The sequence below is a fragment of the Cucurbita moschata genome, unplaced genomic scaffold (genome assembly GCF_002738365.1).
Source record: "Cucurbita moschata cultivar Rifu unplaced genomic scaffold, Cmos_1.0 Cmo_Scf00068, whole genome shotgun sequence".
Taxonomy (NCBI): domain Eukaryota; kingdom Viridiplantae; phylum Streptophyta; class Magnoliopsida; order Cucurbitales; family Cucurbitaceae; genus Cucurbita; species Cucurbita moschata.
The window spans coordinates 292,924-300,140 of NW_019268584.1; the positions used below are offsets into that span (position 1 = coordinate 292,924).

General features: G+C 31.7%; 1 non-coding gene across 1 annotated transcript; it reads right to left on the reverse strand.

The window, feature by feature from the left end:
• Nucleotides 1-2,831: 2,831 nt before the first annotated feature.
• TRNAP-AGG lies at nt 2,832-2,903 on the reverse strand. Its single transcript has one exon. It is a non-coding gene; the product is annotated as a tRNA-Pro (tRNA).
• Between the last annotated feature and the right edge of the window lie 4,314 nt (nt 2,904-7,217).

Genomic DNA, 7,217 nt, shown 5'->3' on the forward strand with positions numbered 1-7,217 from the left:
AAAAGATTGTGACAACAGATGACCTATTTAACTGAAAAGTTCCTAGAAAGAATACAACAGATGACCTATTTGATTGAAAAGTTCCTAGGATTGTGACAACAGCTGACCTATTTGACTGAAAAGTTCCTAGAAAGAATACAACAGATGATCTATTTGATTGAAAAGTTCCTAGAAAAAATACAAGAACAATTTGTGTAATGCTCTTTTTGAAGTCCGGCTCAAGACATCTTTATTCTCCCAAGAATATGTTTCATTCTCTCGGTTATTTGGGCGCATCTTTCTTAAACAGATTGTGACAACAGTGGACTACATGCCTACCTTCCTAACCACGGATAGACTACGGGGCTTTGCACTTCGGCCCCTGAGAATACCACATCAATGTGACAGGATTCGAACCTATGACTCTCTAAAACTTCTTCATCGGTTATTTCGACGCATCTTCCTTAAAAAGATTGTGACAACAGATGACCTATTTAACTGAAAAGTTCCTAGAAAGAATACAACAGATGACCTATTTGATTGAAAAGTTCCTAGGATTGTGACAACAGATGACCTATTTGATTGAAAAGTTCCTAGAAGTCTGACAACAGCTGACCTATTTGACTGAAAAGTTCCTAGAAAGAATACAATAGATGACCTATTTGATTGAAAAGTTCCTAGAAAAAATACAAGAACAATTTGTGTAATGCTCTTTTTGAAGTCCGGCTCAAGACATCTTTATTCTCCCAAGAACCTAGAAAGAATACAACAGATGACCTATTTGATTGAAAAGTTCCTAGGATTGTGACAATAGATGAGCTATTTGATTGAAAAGTTCCTAGGATTTTGACAACAGCTGGCCTATTTGACTGAAAAGTTCCTAGAAAGAATACAATAGATGACCTATTTGATTGAAAAGTTCCTAGATTGAAAAGTTCCTAGAAAAAATACAAGAACAATTTGTGTAATGCTCTTTTTGAAGTCCGGCTCAAGACATCTTTATTCTCCCAAGAATATGTTTCATTCTCTATCCTCATCTTCTTGGTTCAATGTTTAAAAACACATTTTAAATCATATTATCTTGCATAAATCAAAAAACACATTTCAATGTAATTATTCATTTTGTAGTAGAATTTGAAGTTGTGCATTGCCAGCATTCCTTTGGGTTAGACCCCATTGATAACTAAACTATTTTGATTTGATTTTTTTGTTTTAGAGGGGCATTCCAAGAATTGAACTCGAGACCTCGAGCACCCAAAGCAAGAATCATACCACTAGACCAAATGCCCTTATTATGGACTATATATTAAGTTGTTTATGGAATGTATCATCATTATTTCATTTATTTTCTTTGTTAATGAAATCCATGAGCAATTATTATTATATCTTTTAGATCTCGATCGCTGTTAAATTATTTACATAGGGTTTGCGATAATTACTAAAGAGAGAAGAACTGTTAAATTATTTACATAGGGTTTGCGATAATTAGTATAGAGAGAAGAAAAAAGAATAATTACATAGAGTTAAAGAATAATTACATAGGGTTTGCGATAATTACTATATAGAGAAGAAAAAAGAATAATTACATAGGGTTTGTGATAATTACTATAAAGAGAAGAAAAAAGAATAATTACACAGGGTTTGTGATAATTAGTATAGAGAGAAGAAAAAAGAATAATTACATAGGGTTTGCGATAAAGAATAATTACATAGGGTTTGCGATAATTAGTATAGAGAGAAGAAAAAAAAAAGAATAATTACATAGTTTGCGATAATTAGTATAGAGAGAAGAAAAAAGAATAATTACATAGGGTTTGCGATAAAGAATAATTACTTAGGGTTTGCAATAATTAGTATAGAGAGAAGAAAAAAGAATAATTACATAGGGTTTGCGATAATTAGTATAGAGAGAAGAAAAAAAAAAGAATAATTACATAGGGTAATTAGTATAGAGAGAAGAAAAAAGAATAATTACATCGGGTTTGCGATAATTAGTATAGAGAAGAAAAAAAAGAATAATTACATAGGGTTAGTATAGAGAGAAGAAAAAAGAATAATTACATAGGGTAATTAGTATAGAGAGAAGAAAAAAGAATAATTACATAGGGTTTGCGATAATTAGTATAGAGAAAAGAAAAATAATTACATAGGGTAATTAGTATAGAGAGAAGAAAAAAGAATAATTACATAGGGTTTGCGATAATTAGTATAGAGAAAAGAAAAATAATTACATAGGGTAGAATAATTACATAGGGTTAGTATAGAGAGTTTGCGATAATTAGTATAGAGAGAAGAAAAAAAAGAATAATTACATAGGATAGAATAATTACATAGGGCTAGTATAGAGAGAAGAAAAAAGAATAATTACATAGGGTAATTAGTATAGAGAGAAGAAAAAAGAATAATTACATAGGGTTTGCGATAATTAGTATAGAGAAAAGAAAAATAATTACATAGGGTAATTAGTATAGAGAGAAGAAAAAAGAATAATTACATAGGGTTTGCGATAATTAGTATAGAGAAAAGAAAAATAATTACATAGGGTAGAATAATTACATAGGGTTAGTATAGAGAGAAGAAAAAAGAATAATTACATAGGGTTAGTATAGAGAGAAGAAAAAAGAATAATTACATAGGGTTAGTATAGAGAGAAGAAAAAAGAATAATTACATAGGGTTAGTATAGAGAGAAGAAAAAAGAATAATTACATAGGGTTAGTATAGAGAGAAGAAAAAAGAATAATTACATAGGGTTAGTATAGAGAGAAGAAAAAAGAATAATTACATAGGGTTAGTATAGAGAGAAGAAAAAAGAATAATTACATAGGGTTAGTATAGAGAGAAATGAACATAGGGGCATTTTGAGAATTGAACTCGGGACCTCTCACGCCCTAAGCGAGAATCATACCACTAGACCAAATGCCCTTTCTTAAAAAAAATGTAACATTTTTAACTCCTACTCAATATATTTTTTTCTATCAAGTTTGAAATCTATTTTCTTTAGCTGTTGTTGGACTATAAAATAAAAAGTTGATGGTCTAGTATTTTACTTGTAAGTAAGGCATGTAATGTTGAGTTGTTCTAATAGCAAGTGTTATCGAATAAACTACAACCCAAAAAATTTGTTTCTTAGCATAATATGAATTTAGTTGCAGAGTTATTAGGAATAAGATGGAGAAAGAAATTGTCTTTAAAATAATAAACAGACCAAAGTTCATCGTTGTTGTTGTCTAATTGTGATTTTGCAAAAAGCTTAACTAATATGAAATATCAAGGTAAATCAAGAATATATCCTACACGTCATTCAAAATGACAATAAAATGGAGTTAAATTGAACGCAGTTTTAGTTTCATGTCTAGCATAATTGGATTAATGATATTAAAGAGAACTTCGTGTTTTATTAGAAGAGACCAACTTCCTTTAAGATACTAGGAGTTTAAACTACTTTCATTGTAATTTCAATCACTCCACAGTGATTACAAATTTAGGGTTGGCTAATTGGACATCAATTATCAACTTTAGGTTATAATTTAGGTAGTAGCCATTATAATATTAATGAGCATAAGAGTTACAATTCTTTCATGGACCATATGTGTTATAGTTAAATGAATATATATATATTATGTATGTCGAGGTTTGGGTAAAGCACAAAGTAGTAAGGAACGCCATTCTCAACTCTAAAGCCACCCACAACTCATGATGGAGACCGATGCAAAATATTTTAATATCCTTTGGCATCAAGATACAAGAAAGATGAACGTCGTCAAATTGGAAGCTTTGCCTGTCTTAAGAGTCACAATGAGAACTCTAATCAAGCTGGACCCTTAGACTAGGCAAATTGTTTAGTGATAGTTGAAATGGATGACTTCGACGTCGTGTCAGGAATGAACGTTCTGCTTAAACACAAAGTCATTTACATGCCCCTAGCAAAATGTCTAGTAGTAATGGAGTCTAACCCGATGATCATTTAGAAAAACATCCATCAACCAAGAGGGTTGAAAATGATGTCGATAGTACAGTTGAGAAAGAATTATAGCCATGATGAATCTACGTTTGCTGCTACTGTTGTAATTGAAAAGGGGAGCTCGAGTGAGCCAACCTCAATAGAAACCTTGTTGCCACAACATGAACACAACGACGCAAAACAAGGTCAGATAATGGATTTATCCCCACCAGAAGAGACAAAAACAAGGTCAGATACTGAAGAAGGGAGACAGAAACAAACCACTGAAGCAACACATGTTCACACATAAATATCATCTAGATGGATGAAGAGAAGGGTCAATCGGAAGCGTCAACCACAATAATTTCAAGAAAAATAAAGAGTTCATATAAGTTAAGTTCAAATAAACTTCGAGTTCAAAGCAACAAGAACCAAAAACTGGTGTGAAAATACTATGGACTAGTTAAAGTTATCCATAAGATTATGAAGATATCATATAGAATCCAATTGTTCTTATGGATGCGGACTAACCTTGTTGTCCACGTTAGTAACTAGAAACATTATTATTTCGACCAAGAAAACATCAAGCAGAAGAAGGTGGTATGATGTCATACAAATAAGAAAAAAGTTTCAAGCGAAGAAAGTAGGAAAGACACGAACAGAGAAGACATGAAGACTCAACAAACCGAGAAGTGATTAACGGCTCCTAGTAGGTTGAAAGAGACTCCTCATTATGAGATCAGCTGGAAGCGCATCGAGAGACCTAAAGTCAACCTCATCCAATAAATTGTGTGGGGGCAGATGTCACAGTCATGATTGGCCAAGGCGTGTTGCCTGTGATTGCATGTTGCATGTCTCAGCCATTCTTGTAAACGATTTGTTGTCCAAGGCGGTTATTTGGGCAATGTTATTATTTACCGATTATTTAGGCGACACGCCTTGAGCAATCATGACCGTCACAATTGGCTAAGACATTTGTTGTCCATATGTTATTGTTGTCCAAGAGAATCCTCATTATGAGGACATGATTGGCTAAGACATTTAAAGAAGTTTTACCTAGGGCAACTTCTATCACAATCCTCTTCTCGCTCTCTGAAACTTCTTTAAATGTTATTGTTCACTGGTTATTTGGGCACATCTTCCTTAAAAGGGTTGTGACGACAGATGACCTGGGTAAAACTTCTATTGAGAGATCAGTGCAATAGAGAATCTGTGTCCCTTTCCTGACACCTTCAGCGGACACCATAACAAAGAGTTCCTAGAAAATATATCATAGAACAATTTGTGTAATGTCTTTGAAGTTAGGCTCGAGGCTCTATCTTATCTCCAAAGAATATGGTTCATTCTCTATTCATATAGAAATTCTGCAATATAAAGTGGTACCCTCATCTTCTTTTACAAAACTTTCTCAAGTCCTCATGGAATGATTTGAAAGTGGTACCCTCATCTTCTTTTATAAGACTACCTCGGCCTTCATGGAATGATTATGCTATGTTGATTCTTAGAGAAGGGAGTAGGAGTAAGAGTAGATGACTGTTTATGGTCCAAGTCCCGAAAAAGTAAGTTATAAAGAATCATACATACACAAATTTCCTTTGTTTGTTTATTCTTGTTGTTTTCTCTCTTCAATTAACATGTTATAAAGACACTTGTAAATTATAATTAAATATAGCTTCCTTTTTTTTTTCTTTCCAAATATCCATCTGAATTACTTCTTGGTTCGAGGTTTAAAAAAACCTATTTCAAATCTTATTATATTGCATGCTTCAATTTGATATAATTGTTGGGAGCTTTTTGAGAATCGCACCCGAAGCGAGAATCATACCACTAGACCAAATGCCTTGTAGTGGATCTATCTTTTATGCGCCTCAATATTTGAAATTTATCCACATGTTTTTGTTTGAATTCTAGAAATAGAATTGATATCCATAGAAATACATAATTTTACAATGCAAATAAGAAAAACTCGTGATCAAGTTTTAGATAAAAGTAGCAAACATGTTGATAGATATAAAAATAAATTCAAGTTCTTTCTCTAGCCTAATTATCAATTGGAAGATTTAGCTGATATGAATTGTTATTGGTTTGATACCAATAATAACAGTCATTTTAGTATGCTATATTTTTCTTATATTTTTCTTATATTGGCCATAATATCTCTCAACCAAATGCATTAGTTGAAAATGTATTTAATATTTTTCTTTTGTCCTTTTCTTTTTTCCAATAGTCTTATGTCTCCATTCCATTTGAAAATTGATAGTTTATTTGGTAATTTTAAACTCATTATTTTTGTTTGTTCATTCCACCTAATTTGTAAAAAAAAAAATTATACCACTAGACCAAATGCCCTTATAGTGGATCTATCATTTTTAGTTGCCCGTGTGTATATGTTTTCCGCACCTAAATATATGAAATTTATCCAACCTCAATATATGATCCAACCTCAAGATATGAAATTTATCCACATATTTTTGTGCTTTAGAAGCTACTATTATTGTCATGTTAACTTCGCATGGTCTATCACACAGTTGAAGTAGCATTGCCACTAGAGCCCATGCATTCCTTTGGGATAGATATGTTAAAAATTAGGCCCATTTGATAACTATTTTATTTATTTTTTGTTTGTTTTTTGTTTTATTCCAAAATGATGTGTTTTATCCTTTTATAAAAAAAGAAAAGAAAAGAAAACATTTGAATTTTAAGCAAAATTTCACACCCAACTAAGTTTTTGAAAAATATTTTTATTTATTTATATTTTCTTTATTTTAGTTTTCCACATAGATTGATATGGAGTGGCTAGTTTTCAAAACTACTTCTTTGCTACAATTGAACAATATTTATATTGTAAAATGGGATTCACTTCCTTTAAGTTTATGTAGTTTCTTTTTATTACTATGTTTACTTCTATCTCATGTTACTCCATTTGTGTTTACTTCGTTTTATACAAAAGTTCAGAGTAATTAATAAATCCATGTGCTTAATACATTCCCTACAAGAATAAATTTGTTTGTATCAGGATAAATTACAATGAATACGGACAAAAGAAATCCCAAAAATAAGTAGAAGGTTGAGAATTTCACTCAACCACACAATGTCAAAGCGTGACTGCATGGCTCACACGCGATGCTCGGATGGATTTCGAAGGGGAACTTCTCAACTTGATTGATCAATTTCATTCATCACAAATATTATTTTTACCTAATAATTTGTGGGTATTTATAGTCTCCCACAACAAAAGTTAGTGGCTGGGATTTAATCTCGATCCCCTTAAATCTCCAAAAAAAAAAAAAACAAGC